Source organism: Choloepus didactylus, chromosome 1, assembly GCF_015220235.1.
Source record: "Choloepus didactylus isolate mChoDid1 chromosome 1, mChoDid1.pri, whole genome shotgun sequence".
Lineage (NCBI taxonomy): Eukaryota > Metazoa > Chordata > Mammalia > Pilosa > Megalonychidae > Choloepus > Choloepus didactylus.
Genome location: NC_051307.1, coordinates 188,330,645 through 188,352,764, shown reverse-complemented (window position 1 = coordinate 188,352,764; position 22,120 = coordinate 188,330,645). Strand labels below are relative to the sequence as shown.

The 22,120-nt window shown below is 44.3% G+C and overlaps 1 pseudogene; it reads left to right on the top strand.

Moving 5' to 3' along the window:
* The first annotated feature begins 13,070 nt into the window (after positions 1 to 13,070).
* On the top strand, positions 13,071 to 13,473 carry LOC119526542 (annotated as a pseudogene).
* Positions 13,474 to 22,120: the final 8,647 nt, after the last annotated feature.

Genomic DNA, 22,120 nt, shown 5'->3' with positions numbered 1-22,120 from the left:
CTATCAAGCAGCTTCGCAGGGCCGTCAAGGAGGACGGGTTAGGTAGCCCATACGCTTCCCAAATACTGCAGGATCTCGCCATGGACTTTTGCCTCCCCCAAGACTGGGCCTCGCTTGCCCGTTCCATTCTTAACCCCGGCCAGTTTATTGATTGGCGTGCTCACTTCCAGGCGGAAGCAGCTAAGCAAAGCGAGCAAGACGCAGCCACTGGAGTCTATCATCACCCCGAAGCCTACTTAGGCACGGGAGCGTTTATAAATGCATCTGCTTATATTAATGTACCTGCCACCTTTTGGCCTATCCTTCGGGTAATCGCCTTGCGAGCATTTGCCAACTGTTCCGCCTGTCGGCCTACCAAATTCACCAAGCTCCTCCAGGAGCCAAATGAGCCTTTTGCCACCTTTGTCTCCAGGGTTGAAGAAACCTGCGCCAGGAAGGTTAGCGATCCCCAGGCTCAACTGGCTCTCACTCGAGAACTCATTCTCGAGGGAGCCAATCCCCCTTGCAAGCAGGCCATTCTTCCCTTGCGGGAGAAAAGCCTATACGATTGGGTACTCGCCTGCAGCGCCTTTGACCCAGCTGCCGCGTCCCTAGCCCAGGCTGTCTCTGGCGCTGTCACTGCCGCCTTAGCCGCCACCACAGGTTGCTTTAAGTGCGGGCAGAATGGCCATTTTGCCCGGGAGTGCCCCAATGCGGAGGTCAACCGCCCGCCTTTCAGGCAACGCAATGGGCGCCCCCCTCCCACTCCCTGCCCACGCTGCCAGCGTGGCTATCACTGGGCGCGCGATTGCAAGAGCAGCCCCAGAGATATTAGCAAGGATAGCTTAAAAAACCTCTGCTATCCCTGGTGCCCTGATGGCAGTCAGCGCCAAGGCACTGAGCAAGCTTTAAACTCCAAGCGGGGCAAGCCTCAGCCCTGCCCCTAAGAGGCAGCGTGCCGGCCGGTTCTAATAAAACTAATCACTTCACCGGCAGTAAAACGCTTCTCTGGACAGTCCCTATCACTCCAGAAAAGCCTACTCGTAAGTTAAGAATAGGGGGGCAATGGTACACGGGCACGCTCGATTCAGGGGCAGAGGTCTCTTGCATGTCCGCTCAGTATGCCACCATGTGCATGGTTCTCGATGGTCCCTCGGTAGTGGGAGCCACTGGTACCTCCACCTCTCTTCAGGCCATAGGGCCCATTAAGTGGGAGGATGAAGAGGGCCACTCAGGCACCTTCCGCCCGTTATTTCTACACACCATAGACCAAATTTTATCGGGCCGTGACATCCTCGCCGCCTCTGGGGCAGTGCTTACCACGCAGCCCCCCCAATAATGTGCGCCACTGCTCGTTTAAAACCTCCAGCGCCCGTTCCTCTGCAGTGGGATACTGAGGAACCTATATGGGTGGAGCAGTGGCCCCTTCCCACGCATAAATTAGTAGCACTCCAAGCCCTTGTCCAAGAACAATTGGACGCTGGCCACATAGAGCCTTCTACTAGTCCCTATAATTCGCCAGTGTTTGTTACAGGGAATTCTCTTCATGGGAGTCCCTTGGGACATAAAAACGGACAATGGGCCTGCCTATCGCAGTGCCTCCTTTGCGGCCTTTCTTCAGTTATATAACATCACCCATCATTTCGGCATCCCTTATAATCCACAGGGACAAGCCATTGTGGAAGCAATCCATCGCCGCTTAAAAACACAAATTGAAAAAGAAAGGGCAATGCTCCCCCAGGCAACTCCAGGGGACCTTATCATAGCAGCCCTTATTCACCTTAATCTACTCACATTCAATAAAGAAGGACTTTCGCCCCTACATAAACATTGGGGGCCCTCATATAGGCCCACCCAGGCCCCGATGGTCTACTGGAAGGACCCAGAAAATAATGCCTGGAAGGGTCCCTCCCTACTCCTCGCCCAGGGGCACGGGTTTGCTTGTGTTTTCCCAGATGATGCAGCACAACCAATCTGGATCCCGGGAAAAGCAATCCGACCCGCCACCAGCAGCCAAACGGCTGACAAGACGAGAACGCCGCCGTCTCCGCAGCCTAACGCACCAGATGACAACAGTACACCTGAGCCTGGACCCCAGTCCGAGTGAAACCCCGGAGAAACAAAAAATCAGAGAAATTATACGCCTCTATAGACAGGCAAAAGCCAGCCCCCTACACCTCCGCAACCCTCACCCCAGCATAGCTTCCCTTCTAATAATCATGTTAACTCTCGCCTCTTCCACCCAGGCCAACCCCCACCAGCCTTGGAAATGGATCTTAACACAATGGGAAGATTCCAAAATTGTGCAAACCAATACCACCGCAGGGCGACCCTCTTTTCTCGTCAACACCTCTAATCTATTTCCCAACCCTCCCGTTGGCAGTAATGAACACCAATATTATATGTGCCCAGCCTCCAACCCTGGAAAATCGTATTGCAATGCCCCCAATCAATATTATTGTGCCTATTGGGGCTGCGAGACACTAGCTACTGGTTGGAAGCCGTCTAGCGTTGATCACTATCTTACCCTACACTGGGCCCCCTGGAACTGCAAACCCCGTGATGAGCCCGTTTATTTCAGCACGGACGACAGTTCCCACCTTCCACCCACAGGTACCTGCACTCACCTTAATCTTACCGTGCAACTCCCCACTGATCCTTCCTGGTTAACCGGTCGAACTTGGGGCTTCAGAATCTATAAGGACGGAACCGACCCAGGATCACTTATTCTCATAAAAAAAGAGGCTGCAAACCAACCAGGCCAAAATACTGCATTAAGAACACCCTCTGGCATGGGTCCCAACCAAGTCATTAACCCCCTTTTTCCACAGCCCCCCAGCCGCACCTCGAGTACAAGCAGCACACCCGGAAACCGCACCTCAGCTGCAAACGGCGCGTCGCCAACACCACCACCCCAACCTCGTCCGCCCCCCGCCCGTTACTCCTCTCCCCTCCTCAGCCTTATCCAAGCAGCCTTCACCTCAGTGAATTCCTCCAACCCCAATCTTACCTCCTCTTGTTGGCTTTGCCTCTCCACTTCCTCCCCCCTGTATGAGCCAGTAGCCTCCAACCTCTCCTTTTCAGAAAACACAGAGGACAGCCCCTCGGAATGCAATTGGAATACCTCTGCCGTCCCCCTAACCTTTCATTCAGTCTCCTTTACAGGAAAGTGCATCCGCCCTCGCTCAAGTAACTCTCCCAACCTCACAGCTTGTGCCGACTACTCATCTCCCAGCAGCTCTGCAAAATTTCTCATCCCTCATAACTCCTCCCAATGGCTCTGCTCCTCTACAGGGCTTACCCCCTGCCTTAACGTGCAAACCCTCAATACAACTAATGAAACTTGCCTCCTAATTGTCCTTATCCCTAGGGTCCTATACCACAGCGAGGAAGACTTCTTCCTCCGCCTGGAAAGAACTGCAGTTCCTGCCACTCTGCAAAAGCGAGAAGCCATCACCGTCCTCACGATTGCCTCCCTCCTAGGTCTTGCAGGCGCTGGCACCGGAATAGCTGCATTAGCCAGTCAAGGCTCCACCCTAACTCACCTCCGGGCGGCTGTTGACGAGGACATTCATCACCTACAAGATGCTATTTCCCATCTTAAAAATTCTGTCAATTCCCTCTCTGAGGTAGTGCTCCAAAACCGCCGAGGTCTCGACCTTCTCCTCCTCAAAGAAGGAGGCCTTTGCGCCGCCCTAGGAGAAGAGTGCTGTGTATATGCCAATTCCACAGGTCTCGCCGAGGACAGCCTAAAGAAGGTCCGAGAGGGACTGGAACAACACAAAAGAGACCGTGAAGCCACCAGCTATTGGTCCCACATCTTTACCCCCCTCCTCCCTTACCTCCTCCCTCTCCTCGGCCCTCTACTAATGATTATTCTAGCTCTCACCTTAGGACCCTGCATTATCCGCAGAATTGTCCAGCTTGTAAGGAAACAAACGGATACTATTTTTTCCTCGTTCGTGCAAGTCCAGTACCAGCGACTCGCCACCTCTGACGCTCCCTACTCCGAGATGACAACCAACCCTCCGCGACCTCACCGCCACCAGTCAACCCGCCGACCGCGAGGCCCTTCTCGATCGCCTGAACATCGCACCAACCTCGAGCTCCAGCTTCTCTGAACCTCCGACTTTAAACCCCCCACCCTCGTCCATCCCGCAAGCAGCAAGGCCCCTGTCGAGCGCCCGGGCGCCACACCAACGCCGAGCTCCAGCCTCGCTGAGCCACCATCAACCCCTTTTCCCCTCCCCGGCCTCCCCCTTCCCTCATCCCTTAGCGGACCTCTCCGGTAAGCTTCTTCCTTTAATTAGAAAAGAAGGGGGAATTGCGGGATACTGATTACGTGCTTCAACCTGGCAGGCCTGGGCCGGGGGACCGGATCCACCCCTGGGGAGGGTAGTGGGTACGGGTGACAGCGCCCTCCACAGCCCCCTGGGCCTGAGAAGGTGAGGCTGGAGGCAGGCCCCAATTCCTCACCCAAAACCAACCGTTGAAGGAAGCTTGCCGGGTAAGACCGCCTCCCTCGTCTAACCACTCAACCCCTCCGTTACAATGCAACGTCCCCTACTGCCAGTGCGCATGCACCAATCATTGTGCAACACCCAACAACCAAAGACAACCTCCGCGCCCTCTCAGAACCAATCCAAGCCTTTAACCTCTACAGCTACCCCGCCCTCTAAACCGCCCGTTATAAGCTTGTACTCTCCCCTAATAAACTCTCTTGGTTTCCTCACCCTAAAAAGAAACGTGTCCCGCCTGTTCCTTTCTCGCTGCCCTCCATACTTTGCACGCCTCCGCCGGGGACCTGGCCAAGTCCCCCGCCTCGCCCTCGCCTCCGGGAAAGAGCCCCCGCCGCCGGTACCCTCCGAGCAATCCTGAGAGCCTAGGATTTAGCAACTGGCCGCCACTCCCCCCCCCAGACGAATCAACTACGACCGCACTTTGGAAAGAAAGTTAAATGAAGAGAGGCATTTAATTATTGTAATTCCTTGCTTGGTTTGTAACTTACTCAGCGTATGTCATTAGTGGGGAAATTCCTGGCCTCTTTCATCTTTAAATTCCATGTGCACAATTCAGTATTCACTGAGTCTGAATAAATAATAAGTATGTGAGTGAATAAAGGAATTAGCACATGAATAAATAAAATAGACACAGAATACAAGTACTATAAGATGCCACCTGAAATTTAAAATTGTAGAAACGGGGTTTACCTCTGGGTAAATCCAAGGTCACGTGCATTGAACTCAGGAAAAGCTGCACAGAGCTAGGCTGGTCAACCAAGAAGCCCTAGGAATCCTTATTTCTAACACTTGCTTTGTCAGTCTTTAAATTGTTGCTATTCTGGTGAATATGTAATGGTATCTCATTGTCTTTTTAATTGTGTTCTTAGAATGACCAAGAAATTCAGTGCTTCTTCATATGTTTATTGGAATTTTGGATATCTTCTCACATGAAGATAAAATTTTTCTCTCACTACATTTTTTATATTAGATTGTCTTTTTATTATCGATTTATATGACTTGCATGTGTTACAAATGTCTTTTCCCATGTTGAAGCTTACATTTTCATGCCCTATATCCTTGGTGAACATAAGTTCTTACTTGTAATGTTATCTGATTTATCAGTCTTTCTTCTTTGTAATTTATGCTTATTCATTTATTTAGGTCTGTTAAAATCGTGAGTATATTCTCTTATGTTACCTTCTAGAAGCTTTACTTTTTCTCCTCTCATGTTTAGACCCATAGTTGGCAAAAAATGACTTTTTGTCTGTCTACCCTTGAATTAAAATCACATGGTTTTAATTACTGTATCTTCATAGTAACTTTTAATATCCAGGATATAGTAAGTCTTTCACCTAGTTCTTCATCTCAGAGAGTACCTTGGGTTCCTTGATCATATAAATTTTTGCTAAAATACTGGCTGAGATAGATTTATGCCTACGTATTTAAAGTGGGTTTTTTTTGAGAATTTTTTTAAATAGAGAAGTTGTTGGTTTACAGAAAAATCATGCATAAATCATATTTGATTTGATACCAATTTGACTTCAATAGCATACACATATGCTGTTCCTATATCTCTCCATACCCCTACCTTTTTTTGTACATGTTACATATTATATCTTTGTACATTGTATGTCCAAGCCGTAGATTTATCATTACTTTTATGCATTTGCATTTTAGCGCCTGTAGAAGTTAAGTGGAGTTACATACTGTGCCAGTTTGCTATATTATGTCCCCCAAAACGCCATTATCTTTGACACAATCTTGTGTGGGCAGACATATTAGTGTTGATTAGATTTTGGAATCCTTTGGGTGTTTCCATGGAGATGTGATTCAATCAACTGTGGACAAGACCTTTGATTGGATAATTTCCATGCAGGTGTTGCCCTGCCCATTCAGAGTGGGTCTGAATTAAATTACTGGAGCACAATATAAGCTCAGACAGAAGAAGCAAGCTTGCTACAGCCAAGAGGGACACTTTGAAGGACGCATGGAAGCTAAGAGAGTAGCTGCAGATGACAGACAGTTTGAAGATGGCCATTGAAAGCAGACTCTTGCTCCAGAGAAGCTAAGAGAGGACAAATGCCTCAAGAGCAACCGAGAGTGACATTCTGAAGAGGAGCTGCAGCCTAGAGAGGAATGTCCTGGGAGAAAGCCATTTTGAAACCAGAACTTGAAGCGAACGCCAGCCACATGCCTTCCCAGCTAACAGAGGTTTTCTGGACGCCATTGGCCATCCTCCAGTGAAGGTACCCAATTGTTGATGTGTTACCTTGGACAGTTTATGGCCTTACAACTGTGACTGTATAACCAAATAAACCCCCTTTATAAAAGCCAATCCATTTCTGGTATTTTGCATTCCAGCAGCATTAGTAAACTAGAACACATACCAAAAAAATAATACAATAGTACTGACATTTATAATTACCCTAGTAGCTACCTATACCAGAGGTCTTTATTTCTTTATGCCAATTTGAACCACTTTCTAGTCCTCTCCTTTCAGTCTGAAGAATTCCCTTTATCACTGCTTGTAAGGCACATATAGTGGCAATGAACTCCCTCAGATTTTGTTTATCTAGGAATGTCTTAATCTCTCCCTTATTGTTGAAAGAAAGTTTTGTGGGATATAAAATTCTTGATTGGAAGTTGTGTTCTCTAAGCACTTTAAGTATTTTGACCCACTACCTTCTTGCCTCCATGATTTCTGATGAGAAATTGGCACTTAATCTAATTGGAGCTTCATAGTTGCTTTTCTCTTGAAGCTGTCAGAACTCTCTCCTTGTCCTTTGCATTTGACACTTTGATAACTATTTGTTGGGGCATTTTGGTTTGTTAAAGCTGACAGAATGCAGTCTGCCAAAAATGGGTTGGCTTTTACAATGGCGATTTATTAACCTACAAGTTACAGTTCTGAATCTGTGCAAATGTCCTAATCAAGGTATCAACAGGATTATACCGTCTTCCTGAAGAAAGGCTATTGGCAATCCTCAAGGCACATGGTGACATCTGCTGGCCTCTCCCTTGTCTCCTGGGTTTTGTTGCTTTCAGCTTCTGCCTTCTCCATCTGTGGCTTTCTTTCTGAGCTTCTGTGTGCTTCTCTTTGCTTCTGTGCCTCTTAGCTTCTGTGACTTTCTTCTCTTATAAGGGACTTCAGGAAGACGACTGAGACCCATCCTGAATGAGGTGGGTCACATTTCAACTTAAGTTAAGATCCTATTCATCAAAAGATCCTACTTAAAATAGGTCCACATCCATGGGAATGGATTAACTTTAAGAACATGCTTTTCTGGGGTACATACAGCTTCAAACCATCACACAGGCATATTTGTATTTAATTTTATCCTGATGGGTGTTCTCTGGGCTTCTTGGATATGCGTAGTCACATCTTCTGCTAAGTTTGGGAAGTTTTCTAGCATTATTTCTTTGTCTATTCCTTCTACTCCTTTCTCTCTTCTTCTCATACTGCCATCATGTGTATATTGGCACGTTTGATGGTGCCCCAGAGGTCTCTTAGGCTATTTTCACTTTTTATAGTTCTTTTTTTCTTTCTGTTCCTCAGCCTGACTCATTTTAAATGTCTTGTCTTCAAGTCCACTGATTCTGATTCTTTTTTCTGCCAGCTCCAATCTGCTGTTGAAATCCTTCTGGGATTTTTTTATTGTGGTCTTCAACTGCAGTAGTTCCATCTGGTTCCTTTTTAAAATTTTCTATCTCTTTATTGAGATTCTCATGTACTGCTCTCATTGTCTCAAGCTGCTTTTGCCTGTAGGGCAAATTCTGTGGTGGGGTGTGGGGCACACTCCTAAATCAGTCTTTCCCAGCTGGAACAAGGTCAGAGACCTACAAAGGGAGAGCTGGCTGGCTCCAAACTCCCTAAGGAGGGGAAGAGGGAGAGGCCAGGAAGGGGGGCATGAGCTTTTTCTGTGCTCCCCAAAGTTGCGCTTTCTTGATTTGGCCCCTGCCTAGCAAATGCAGCCCTTTAACCGTCCTCCACCATTTGGAGAAAGCTGCTATCTTTAAGTCTTCTCCACCATCTTTGTCTGAGGTGGGTTAGAACATGGTTGCCCCCAGAGCCAGGCTCCCAGTGATTCAAAGTAGCTAATCAAAAGCAGTGATCAGTGATCTTGGGAACTGGATTTTTATGTCCTTGTCTGGCACAAGCAAGGACCTGACTCCACTGCCTTGAGAGTAGGCAATGGGTGACAGTAACCCCTATGTGGAGAAAGCAGTTTATTGGTATTTACCATAATAAACTGGCCTCTTCGTCCTTCCCTGTTCCCTGGATGTTATACAGTATTTTACTGGACTCCAGAGTTTTGAAATAGTTGATTCAGACATTCTGGCCTCTTTAATAGCTGTTGTGGTTGAGAGACTGATTCTTGGAGCTTCCTACATCACCATGTTCCCACAGTCCGTTAAGTAACTCTAAAAAATGCCATTTTCTAGTAGTTTGATGCAGGCTTATAGAAAAACTGTTGTTTCATGTGTTTTATTTAATAAATTTATAATTCTAATTAATTACTAGATTTTCTAGCACATAATCATAACAGCTACAAATAAGGATCATGTTATGTCTTCCTTTCTATTTCTTATACATGTTATTTCTTTATCTTGCCTTACTCACCAGCCAAGACCTTATGAGTCGAAAAAAGTGGCCTCCTTCTCAATCTCATGAAACTGAAAAAATCTTAAAATCTTCCACTTGATTGTGGATATGTCAAATCTTCCCTTAAACTCTATCAATTTTGTCTTCTTTCTTTGAGAATTTAGATTTGCTATCTCTTCCCAGTGATTGGAATTACTTTATGAAATATCCCATCTGATCTCAAATACAGTTTTTGCTTCTGGCAGGAGGCAAAGTGCATTATCAATCCTAGGTCACCCTGAGAGGGCCTGCCGTTCCAGTCTGTAAGTTGTAGCCCTTTGGGGTCCCTACCTAACTCCTAAAGAACAGAATTTCCCATTTGAGTATCTTGTCTTTTCTTTCTTTTGTTTTCTATTTGTTTCTTCTTTTTTTTATTTAGCTGTTTGCACTTCTCATGTGGACTCTCATATATGGGATCCTTTCATATTCCAGGGGATCCTGGGTGCATATGAAAGACACTTGTTTGTCCTGCTAGGCTCCCACTTAAGTGGTTTGATTGGGTGCTTCAAATGACAGGACAGGAAGGGTGCTTCAAATGGCAGGCTTAATTTTAAAATTTGGATGCATAGAGCTGGATATCATGGTGCTCCAAAAGCTATAATGAGGAGTGTTTGTTCTGAGATATGCAGTTATTTACTCAATTTCCTTGTAGAAGAATTTTTTTTTTAAACTTTGGGCAAAATGCCAAGGAGTCCATGAGTGATGGTAATAGGGAAGGTGGGTTGCTGAGTAATAGCGTGTACTCTGGAAAAGAGCTACGAATGTTATCTTTGTCTGCAATCCTGTGTACCTGCCATGTGCAAGTCCCTAGTTCCTCTAGGATTCCTACAGGAGATGTGTTCCCACTCCTTTGCTGGCATTTCCCAGCATAGTTGCAGGCTGTGGTTACTCTTCCTACTATATCTGTGGTCACTTTGCCTATTAAAACTCTAACTGTTTTTCACCTTTAAGAAATTTTTTTTTTTGAAATTGCTTACCCATTGGTGGTCTCTCCAGCATCCCCTGATCCCTTAGCTATTATTGGTTTACTTTTTAAATTAATTTCTGTACTTTTATTTCAGTGGGGCCTGAGGAGGACAGAGGGAAACCTATATGCTTAAGTTTCCTTCTTGAGCCAGTAACCCTTTGGGAAATATTTCTATTAATTAAATTGTAAAGTTAATCCCTAATACTGTTGTGAGAATTGAAGTTCTTTGTTTCTATGCCTGATCGTTGTTTTAACAGTCAGCCTGAATGTGTTCCCACCCCCTCAGATTTAAAGCCTTCCTTCCCACCTTGGCATTTTATAATGAGAAAATATCCATTAACAGAACCTGGCACATTAGATTCTATTTCCACCAAAGTGTATATGGGTGAACCTCCTGAAAATTGTTTTGCCATATTGTCAAGTAAATCCTTCATGGAATTCAAGAGGAAGTTAAGGCTTTCAAGAAGGTGTTCTGGGAGTGGTAGAGCAGAATGAAAAGATTATCGAGGTCTATACTCAAGAACTATGCATTTTCCTATAGGGAAGTTAACAAAAGAAAGAAAGAACAAAGGAAAATGGGCTTCGGAATAGGGTAAGCCTGGGGAGCAAATCTTGACTCTGCTCAAGAGGTTCTCTTTTCCCTTATCCTTGAAAAGGTGACAATACCTAAGCTGCCCAAGCCATGTGTGATTTATGTAAAATCATGTACATAAAATAACTTTAACATTCTCAAGCAGAGGAATAGTTGTGCCTGACTTGGAATGAGAGCCTCTTTATGCCAGGTCCCGTGGTAAGATATTTAATCCACACAAGAACCCTAAAATGGATGCACTAATTTGATATCCATTTTGCTGGGGGTGGTTGGTGCACAGAAGGATTCAGTAGCTTGACTACAGTTGCATAGTTAGAAGGGTAACAACTTGGGGTTACAATGTGAAGAGCCCTATTTCTCTTAACCAGCACATCACATGCCCTCTAAAACCACCCATGGAGAATCTTCGGAGAGAGGTGGGCTTGGCACTGGAAACATGTATTTAATATTAACAAATAAAACAAAATGGAAACTAAGACACTTATGTGCAGTCACTGGCAAAGTCCTTACCAGGATATTTTAGATTCCTGGTTTTTGTAATTTTTTTTTTTTCTTTAACAGGAAAAGGAGAAAAGAATGGTTGAACTGGACCTGTGAATCATGCTTTGCCTCAGTGGTACCCAAGTCTATTGAGCAGCAGCAGCAGCACCTGAGAGCTTGCTGGAGCTGCAAATTCTCAAACCCCTCCTCAGACGGGTTAAATCAGGATCTGTGGGGATGAAGCCCAGAAATAATGTGTTTTCACAACCCTCTGAGTGATGCCAATGCTCTGCAGTATTTGAGAACTGCTTTAAAGCTTACCTCCCTGTCTTATGAAGCAGACACAATTTGACTCATTTTACAGTGGAGTAAAGTGAGGTAGAGGGAAATACATAAGGTAAAAGGTAAAAGTCCTTCTCATTCATCATTCCCCAGAGTTCTTTCATCTGGATCCAGGTATGTGGAATTTTCATTCTCATGCTTCAATTTCCTTCTCATTGTTATAAGCTTTTTGTTTCTTTGTTTATTTTCTGAAATGGTGAGAAGGAATATCAAAGAACTGGGTGAGAAAATAGAGTGGTGGAAGAGGGCTAGCCCTTTATAACATTGTTTATGTGCAACCTAGTGCTTCCTCATCCCCACAAAGCACAAACCAGCTGTCAGGACCTTACCAATAGAACTTCCCCACAAGCCCCCTGACTCCCAAATAATGATTTTTGTGGCTTTAGAAACCTGGGAGTTTGGATTAACCTGCTTTCTACTAGAATGACAAAAGTCCTGCTTTAGGAGTTTCCCCTCTGTGTCTGCTCCTTGGAGATGCCCAAATGTGGAGATGGTCCAGTTGAGCATTGATGTGTTGCTGAGTTGCAGATCATTTGCACAAAGACCAGCATATTTTCCACTTTGGCCTACTTTTGAAACCTGCAACCACTGAAAAAAATAAAAGCTTGCTAGAAAAATGAGCGTATGCCACAGCTGCATTAAGAGGGAAGAGGCGTGTTTAGGATTCAAGTGGACAGCAACACCTTTGAGGGAGTCCATTTATTTCTGCAGAGAACTGAGCCAGAAGGAAGCAAGCAGAGAGCCTTGCAGTGATCCTCATACCGGAATCAGTGTCTGCTGCAGAGGTCACTGGATTCTGTTATGTTTTTCCAAATCATTCCTTAAGTTGCAGCCAAGCCAGGCCCTGTATGTAGCTTAGTGTAACAATTTGTCATCTTGGAGAGTGGGCTCCATGGCTGTGTGAGGTGGCCCACCCCTCAACTTCTGCAATGATCTTAAAGTTGGACTTAGAGAGTAAGGAGCCTAAATCAGTGCCAGGAACTTTAGTACAGGAATAACTACTTGGATGAGATTTAACATTGCTAATTGCGAATGGCAATTCTCCAGAGAACAGGGCAGATATGGGATGGGGGACATTATCAGTTAACACTCTGCAGGGTGAGGTGGGGGTGGGGGTGGGAGTGGGGGTACTGGATGGTCTGGCAGGGTGGGGAGTCTGGGCAGGGCATCAACAGCATCTGCTACCAGGATCCAACTGTTTTGATACAAAGAGGCTTCTCCTCTAGGAAGTCCCAAAATTAGAATTGGCCCAATGTCTGCCAGATTGTGGGAGTTCACCAGAAAATGCTTGCTTCCCCTCCCCCCAGAGAATGCCCTGCCAACAGCAAGATTAGTTAGTTTCTACACAAGAGGGAGATGCTCAGAACTGCCATCCATCTCCTTGCAAGCTTATGATCATCTCCTGAGAGATTATTAGAGCCCTATAGCTGAATCACGACTTGATCAATGTAATACAAAGGGAGGGAGGGACTTACAGTTTTTGGGAAATATGGAAGTGGTGGCAGTGGTTGGAATCTAAGGACTCTTGTGATGGTTTCCGGGTGTCCTCTGAGAGGAAACAGGAGGATGCCACTGGAATCATCTTCCTCTTCGCTGCTACTTTCTTCCCTTCTCCCTGACCCTCAGTACCAGAGACTATTGCTAACATTTCCCTCCCCCAATGTCCTACATCACTTCCCAGGAGATGAAGTGTATTCTACACTGGTTTGCCAGTTGGTCAGGTCCACAGCGTGAACGTTTCCTACAGGACCTGGTAGCTTAGGCAGAGCCAGGAAGCTTACAGCTACTGCTGGATGGTCTGGAGCAGCTTAGTGTGTCTGGGGCAAACTGACTCCCTTGTATCTTTGAGTGCCAGCTACATCTTTGGGATGAGTGGTTTCGGGGTTGGACTGAGCAGGAGCACGATGAATCTATCAAGCAACTGGAAGTCAGTGAACCAGAATTTGCAGCAAAGTTTTACAAAAGCTAGAGCTGGGAAAGACTGATAGGCATTAAAATCAAAGAGAAGACAACCACAGCTGATGGCCATGACCTCACAATAATAGAACTCAATTCAGATGTGCTACTTAAAGATCTGGACATGGTAACCTGATCATCTGACTGAACTCACTGACCAGCACAAGCATGATTATTTTAAAGTTAATAGCATCACTTGAATTCCTATTGTACATGTTTTCTACCTAAGAAAATCCAGATCATCAGTGTGCCTCTTAGCTTGCTGCTTTCCAAGACATGTCCAACACCCAAGAATTCGATGGCTTCTTTTGCAACGCTAACTGAAAGGAACCATAGCATTGTAATGCAAGTTTTGCCCTGCCACTGGCCTATGAGAGATATAAAGTAGAACCCTCCTATCCTAGAAACAAGGGAGAATCAGGGTAATAAATCTCATGTTTTCATAGTTTAGCTTGATTCAGGTGGCTGGTTTCACCACCCTTACCAGATTCTGGCATAACTATATGACATCCCAACCACTAGCTTTCCCAGTGATGATTTAGTAAACTCAGGGAAAATCAGGACAGTGAGATGAATAGTTACTCCCTCCTCCACTGATGTTTGTTTGAACCCAAATAGCAACGACTTTTTTTCTGGATCATATGTGATATCCTTTGTGTTCCTATACTCTAACTTTGCCTATGATAATATGAAAACACTCTTTATGGATTGGGGATTTATATTTTTGTACCAAAATAAAGAAATGGATTTTCTGGGGGCGAAGAAAGGGGAAACAAACAAGGGTTGTCTCAGGAGCCAGAGAAAATAAGTTTCCACAACTCTTGGTGCTTCCTTACTTTCAGGCCAAACACTGATGTTGACTAATCAATTCTATATTAAAAGTAAATTAACTGTTCTGTATCCTGACTGTGGTGGTGATGACACAAATCTATACTTGTGTTACACATAGAACAGTACACAAAAGGGTCAAAATACATTTTTTAAGTAAATTTACTACTGCCTTCTTCCCCTTCCTATCCTGCAATGGCCTAGAGAAAATGCAGTTGTTACTGTTGTTTTTAATTGTTTTACTGATAAAGTTGAGGGTGTGATATCAAAAGCAGGAGAACAGAGAATAAAAGTTCTGCTCTGTCACTTGCAATACGGCCTTGATTATCTCTCTGAATCTCAGAAACCTGGCCTGTACAGTGGAGGTACTATCTACCTCATTATGGCAAAGATTAAAGATGAAAGGATAATTGAGTCGAGTAAAGCATTGTCAAGAATGTAGATCTATGAAAATGTGAAAGTAGATTTTGTGTTTTGTGGAGGAGGTGAAAAGCTCTTTTCCATAAACTTTTCTTCATTCCCTGGGCCTCAGATTCTTCATCTGCAAAACAAAGGCTTTGACAGTCTGTGAAAAACATTATTTTAGGGATGGAAGCAATAGAGATTTAGCAGGAGTTGCTGTGGAGAGAGGCTCAGAGCTGTTAGGGGAGACAGAAGAGAAAGCTCAAACCACCTTCCCCTCCCATTCAAGAAAAAATTTCCCTCCCCCCCCACCCCCACCCCCAAGCTGCAATCTGATTATTACAAAATTATCACAGCTTCATCTAATGCCTTACCCCCACCCACATTCACTCCTTAACCCTGCCTGTGTCTCATTCTCTACTGAAATTATTCCCATAGCTCTTGATTCTAAATGTCTAGTGATTCTGTATTGCTCATTGATCCTTTGATGCCAGTGGATTAATTGTGTGCTGGGGAGAAGAGGGAGGGTGCTGTTACAACTACCAAGAAAGGCCTGCATCATCTTCTCAAATGGGAGAAATAGAGGGTTGCAGTGAGGCAGTTTTTATCTAGGGTTTGATAAGCAAAACAATTAATCAACCAATTGATCAATAGGACATTTCCTTAAGAGGAAATATGCGTATTTGAATGGATTCAACATGGTCAGCATCTTTGGGGGATCCCATGAGTTCTTGCAGAGAATTGATACAGATGAAGGTGAGCTGAGAGTCTAGGGAAACTTTGAAGGAGGCACTGATAACCAAGAAAACAGAAAGCTGATGTCATGGTATGGGGACCCAGGCCCGGGCTCCCCGTCCCTAATGGGGAATTAGGCCCCATAGCACATAGCAGCCTGCGTGACTGGGATAGAAGGTGATGGTCATCAGACCTCCTCAAGGGAAAAAGTATGTAGAGATGATATTGTAAACAAAGCATTGAAACACCCCTCCCCTGATCACTGTTGATAACAAACCTCCAGACCCTTGTGTCACAAGACACTGCTGAAACTCTGTTGTTATACCCTATGGAAAGTCTTTGTCCTAAGCTCTTTTAAGCTGCCCATTGCACTCCCCACCCTTTGCAGCGTGCTAACTTCCATTTTCCCAGGCTGGCTGCCACTGTTCTCCTATTTGTAAGTCCTAATAAACCCATGTCTCACTCTTTGTCTGGTGTGTTCTTTGGTCTTAGGCTGTGCCAACCCAAGCCCTTCAAGAGCTGGGTTGGAACACATGGTGATTTTTAATGACCAGTAAAGTCTCAGTGATTAGCAAATGTGTGTGCTGACCTATTTAGAGCCCTTCCTAGCATTAGAAAGTGGTATTTTCTGGAATTGTGGAAAACAGTATCTATACAGTCATATCATATTTTTTATGATATTTTAAAATATTCTTATTTTATATGATAATGAAGCCTTACATTTTGGAGATACATTCTGAAGAGGTTATGCATTAAATGGTGTGATATCTGGGATTATAAGTAAAATAACTTGGAAATGTGTATAGGAATAGATGAAATGAGAATGGTCATGAAAAGATAAATAACAGTGGAAGAATGGGGAAGTGTTCATGGGGCTTCACAACACAGGCCTTTCTATTGTTGTATATGTTTGAAAATATCCATTACAAAAGGTAGAATATTTTCTTGCATCAATAATTTCATCTTAAGGATGGATTAAAAAGGGAAGGAGGAAACATTTTGATTTCAGGAGTGAAAGTTTATATCAGAAAATCACTGTACACTTAATTCACTTTATTTTAAGTCAATTAGACCTCAACAAAGATGTAAAAAAACAAAGGTAATAAACACTAAAATCTTGTTACTTCCTAATTATTTTAGTACATTTTGCTATTATCTGTTTTCTTTGGGGTTATTTATGGCTACTTTTTCAATATGGTGGAAATAGAATATAATGGTGTGTTACTGTGCTTCTCTTCCAACTCCATGTTCAGTGTTGTCATGTTGGATGTTTGAAATTGATTAGGTGGTACACTTGCCAGTTGATAGAGGTGAGAAGGCTTCTCCCATGGAAACTGGTAGTGACATAAATCTGACAAGAGCCTTGGGCTCCTGAAAGCTCTTCACACACCTGGAACTTATGGGGGCAGATGTGTCCCTCACAAGTGTTCTCCTCCAGTGTTATTATATTGAAAAATATGCACTTTCTCTGCAAGTCTAAGGCAATTCTCTTATGTGAACTTTTTGGTGCCCAATGAGGTAAGACCAGCTGAAGGTTTTCCCACATTCACCATACTCAATGCCTTTTTCTATTGTGGACTTTCTGGTGCTAAATCAGATCAGAGAGTTGACTTAAGGTTTTTCCACATTCACTGAAGTCAATGCTGTTCTCTATTGTCGACTTTCTAGTCCACAATAAACTTTTCTCTAACGAGGTTAGAACTTTGGCTGTAGATTTTCCCACATTAGCTGTACACGGGTTTTCAGTGCTGAATCAGAGTAAACCTTGAACTGAAGGCTATCCACTGTTTGCTGCATTCATGAGGCCTTTCTCTGGTATGAATTTTCAGTGTGGAATAATATAGTTGTTTTTGACCAAAGAGTTCTCTCCATTCCTAATACTTACAAAGCCTTTTTCCTGTATTAACTCTGACAATTAATGAAACTAAAGCTTTGTCTAAAGGATTTCTCACATTCACTTCATTCATGAGTCCTTTCTCCCATGTGAATTCTCTTGTATACAATAAGGCAGGAGCGTTGGCTAAATAATTTTCCACATTTGCTGTAACTCTCTGGTGTTGAATGAAGCTAGAGTTGTGGGTAAAGAATTTTCCACATTTGTCATGTTCATAAGTCCTTTCTCCAGCATGAATTTTTTGGTTAAGAACATCTATATTTGCAGCTGAAGGCTTTCCCAAATCCGCTGTGCTCATAAAGTTCTTCTCTAATGTGAACTCTGATGCTGAACAAGTACGTGCTTACAGTTGAAGGCTTTCCTGTCTTCAAAAGTAATGATTCTTTCCTCTGTGAATGGCCAACCACATGCTTTGTGGTTTCTCCCATTGTGAGTGGCCTGGTGTTGGAGAAGGCCCAAACTGGTACTTTCCAATCTCCCAACAGGTAAAGGGCTTCCTTGAAACATGGCATCTGTAGCTCTTCACAAACAAGGCCTTATCCATGTCCCTTAGGAAGATTTCTTTCTACTCTTCTGCTTCTGGTGAAGGTTTGTACTGAACAGAAAAATTTCCCATATGCCCCATATATGTACAATTTCTGCATAGGGTGTATTCCACTGTGGTCAGCAAAATGCATAATACCTCTCAAAACTGGGACAAATGTCTCATGGGGTGGAACTTTTGGAGAAAAGGACCTGCCTTAGTAGTCCTGACCTGTGACACTCCTTGTACAGAAAAATTCTGCTCAGAAGATGCCTCCTCATCTTCTACTTCATGCCAACAACCCAGTGAAGCTGTAAGTGCAAAGTTCTCCAGCAACACATCACAGTACGGGAGTTTCGGCCTCATCAAGGAGACCCCATTCCTCCAAGGAGAAGTACACAATCACGTGCTCAAAAGGTCATCCTGCCCAGTGTAGGGTCCATAAACATTTCTGTGGCCATAGGAACCTTTGTGTAGTGGGAACAATACCTCATCTGGTGCCTTCCACCTCTGGCTGCCTCAGGCCTGATATGGCACTGCAGAGTTTCTGCTGGTGACCCATTCAGTAGCAGCCAAAATGACTGCCACAAAGCCAGACTAGAAGTCCCACCCCCTAATTTTCACTCCCATATCATATTAATATTAATTATATTAAAACTTACATTGAAGGCTTATTGCAGCATCATGATCTGAGGTTGGCATGCATACCATTATCCTCTGAAGAAAGTAATATCATTATCCCATTTTGCAGTTAAGAGAACTGAAGCCATGGTGGCTGAGCAACTCACCCAAGGGCACACAAATGGTAAGGGCTGATGTGGTGTTTGGATCATTTTGGTCTGATTCCAGAGCCCATGTAAATCAGGATACTGCTTGTGGTGAGCTTGGATCTCTGCCTGGAGGAGTTGTGGATCATCTCATTATCATTCTTTCTCTAACTTTAATGTGCACATGAATCTTTGAATGCAGATTCTGATTAAGCAAGTCTGGGGTGGGGCCCAAGAATCTGCATTTTTAAGACACTTCCTGGAGATGCCCATGTTGTTGCCCCAGGTCCTATGCTTCAAGTTAAGTAGGGAGGTTATAAACAATCAGTGAATTCTGTTGTCAAGTCTAGCTGCAGTCCAGCCGGACACATGTACACCTACTTGCCTTGATTGTCTCTACACTTCCAGCTGCTGTGCATTATCCTTCAGGGGTCAGCTTACTTAATTAATGAGCTGCATAAACTGTTTCATCACTCTGCCCTCAGTGGATGGAATTATAAAAAAAGTAAAAAAAACCCTCTTTGTCTTCTTCCTGATTTCTTTCATGCTCTGGAACAGGCTGTGAAATAGGTAATTTATGCCAGTGGTTACAGATTACACGTTTATTTAGCTAAATGACTGCAATAATAAGACCCCACAGGGGGCCAAACGGGGTTTCAGAGTCCCTGGAATGCCGAAAATCTCTACTCAATGCGGCAATTAGGCAGGTTTCTGTGGCCTCCTTGTGCAGTCCCTGGTAGAAAAGCAATCAATCCTCGGGATATTAAATGTGAATCCAGCTAGTGACCCATTGGCATCCTCTTCAAAGGCTTTGCATCCCTTAGATTTTATTTCTGGGCACACAGAAGAAAGCTGAACTATGTAATTAATTCAATAAGCTGCACATGTCGGAGAGGCAACTTCATCCTGTGCCAGCCTCTGGATGAAGAATATTTCCTCTTCTTGGCTGCTGCATTTATTTCGTACCAATAAGGAGGGGAGAAAATGAAACCGTGGGCATGTTTGCTGATCCCTGGTAAGTTTTCTTTATGATCTTTCCAGACAAACCTCTGTGGGTACACAATGGGACAGATGGCACCCGTAACGCCTTTGCTCTCAACTCAAGCAGGACCAAAAAAAAAAGGAAGAAAAAGGCATGTCTCTGAAGTGAAGACTAGAGATAAGGAACTCTTGACTTCTGTCCTGGGCTTATAACATGTGGGGAGGCTATCTTTATGAAGAAGAAGATGAGATTAGATGCAGTCCCTTTGATGGGGCTTGTGCAAGTGAGGGACCCTGAAGCTTAAGCATTATTAGCTCTCAAATAAATTCACCACTGCCTGTGTTCTTTGGTTTCTCTCCTGCTTCAAGGCCTTATTTTTTCATTACCTGTCTGCCACTCACTATGTCAGTTGAAAATACTTCCCTTGCTTGTCCCAGGATGTCGTGAGTCCTTGTCTTCCCTGCTGGCTTTTGGGGTCTCATCATCTGTGTTGCCCAGAAGGGCTTTCTGAGGTGTCCTGTGGCTCCAGAGACATTTCAGAAACCTGAACTGTTTCATGCTCCATTGCCTTCTTTCCATGTACTTCCTCTTCTGCCAATAATTTTTTTTTCTGTTTTTCTGTTTGTTTGTTTTTCCCCCCTTTCCACAAGCCTGGGAATCAGAGGAAAGCATTTCATTTCATTTATTCCTAAAAATGGATTTAGGGAGCAGTATTTATCGAGTTAGCGTCAGTTGTTTCCACATTTCATCTTACATCCAGCCAGGAGTGTCCCATCTTCTGCTTTTTTTTTTTTTTCCCTATTAGCTAACATTTATGTAATCCACAGGATGTGAAAGATACTATCCCCAACACTTATGTGTAATGTCTCATTTATTTTTATATCAAATTCAAAGGACTTATTTTTGCTGATTATCTATGCATGTCCCCTTGTGGACCTAGGAGAGAGTTTCTTGGTATATTCCCATGAGTGGAAATATTGGGAAATAATTTGTTCATCCACTGAACACTGCCAGATTATTTTCAAGAATGTTGGTACCAGTTTATATTCCCACTAGGAGTGTAGGAGATACCACATTCCCTTATTACTCTGAAAGCATTTGATATCATTTCAGTGCTCTAATTTCCGTCAATCTGTAAGGTTAAAATTTGGTATCTCTTTTTAAATATTAGCCTATTGCTTTTACTTTTCAATCCCTTTCAACTTCTTATTGAAATATAATATGCATACAGAAAAGTGTACATATCTTAAATGTACAGGAGGCGGGGCAAGATGGAAGACTGGTGAGCTGTATGTTTTAGTTACTCCTCCAGGAAAGTAGGTAGAAAGCCAGGAACTGCGTGGACTGGACACCACAGAGCAATCTGTCTTTGGGCATACTTCATACAACACTCATGAAAATGTCGAACTGCTGAGATCAGCGAAATCTGTAAGTTTTTGCAGCCAGGGGACCCGCGCCCCTCCCTGCCAGGCTCAGTCCCATGGGAGGAGGGGCTGTCAGCTCCCGGAAGGAGAAGGGAGAACTGCAGTGGCTGCTCTTGTCGGAAACTCATTCTACTGATCCAGACTCCAAACATAGATAGACAGAGACCAGACACCAGAGAATCTGTGAGCAGCACCCAGCAGAGAGGAGACAGGCATAGAAAAAAAAAAAACAACACTAAAAACCCCAAAATAAAAGCAGAGGATTTTTAGAGTTCTGGTGAACACAGAAAGGGGAAGGGCGGAGCTCAGGCCCTAAGGAGCATATGCAAATCCCGAAGAAAAGCTGATCTCTCTGCCCTGTGGACCTTTCCTTAATGGCCCTGGTTGCTTTGTCTCTTAGCATTTCAATAACCCATTAGATCTCTGAGGAGGACCCTTTTTTTTTTTTTTTTTTTTTTTTTAATCCTTTTTTCTTTTCTAAAACAATTACTCTAAGAAGCCCAATACAGAAAGCTTCAAAGACTTTCAATTTGGGCACGTCAAGTCAAGAGCAGAACTAAGAGAGCTCTGAGACAAAAGGCAATAATTCAGTGGCTGAGAAAATTCACTAAACACCACAACTTCCCAAGAAAACGGGGGTGTCCACTCACAGCCACCATCCTGGTGGACAGGAAACACTCCTGCCCATCGCCAGCCCCATAGCCCAGAGCTGCCCCAGACAACCCAGTGTGACGGAAGGTCTTCAAATAACAGGCACACACCACAAAACTGGGCATGGACATTAGCCTTCCCTGCAACCTCAGCTGATTGTCCCAGAGTTGGGAAGGTGGAGCAGTGTGAATTAACAAAGCCCCATTCAGCCATCATTTCAGCAGACTGGGAGCCTCCCTACACAGACCAGCAGCCCAGAACTGCCCTGAGGGGACGGCACTCACCTGTGACATAGCACAGTCATCCCTCAACAGAGGACCCGGGGTGCACAGCCTGGAAGAGGGGCCCACTTGCAAGTCTCAGGAGCCATAGGCCAATACCAAGGACTTGTGGGTCAGTGGCAGAGTCAAACTGTGGCAGGACTGAACTGAAGGATTAGACTATTGCACCAGCT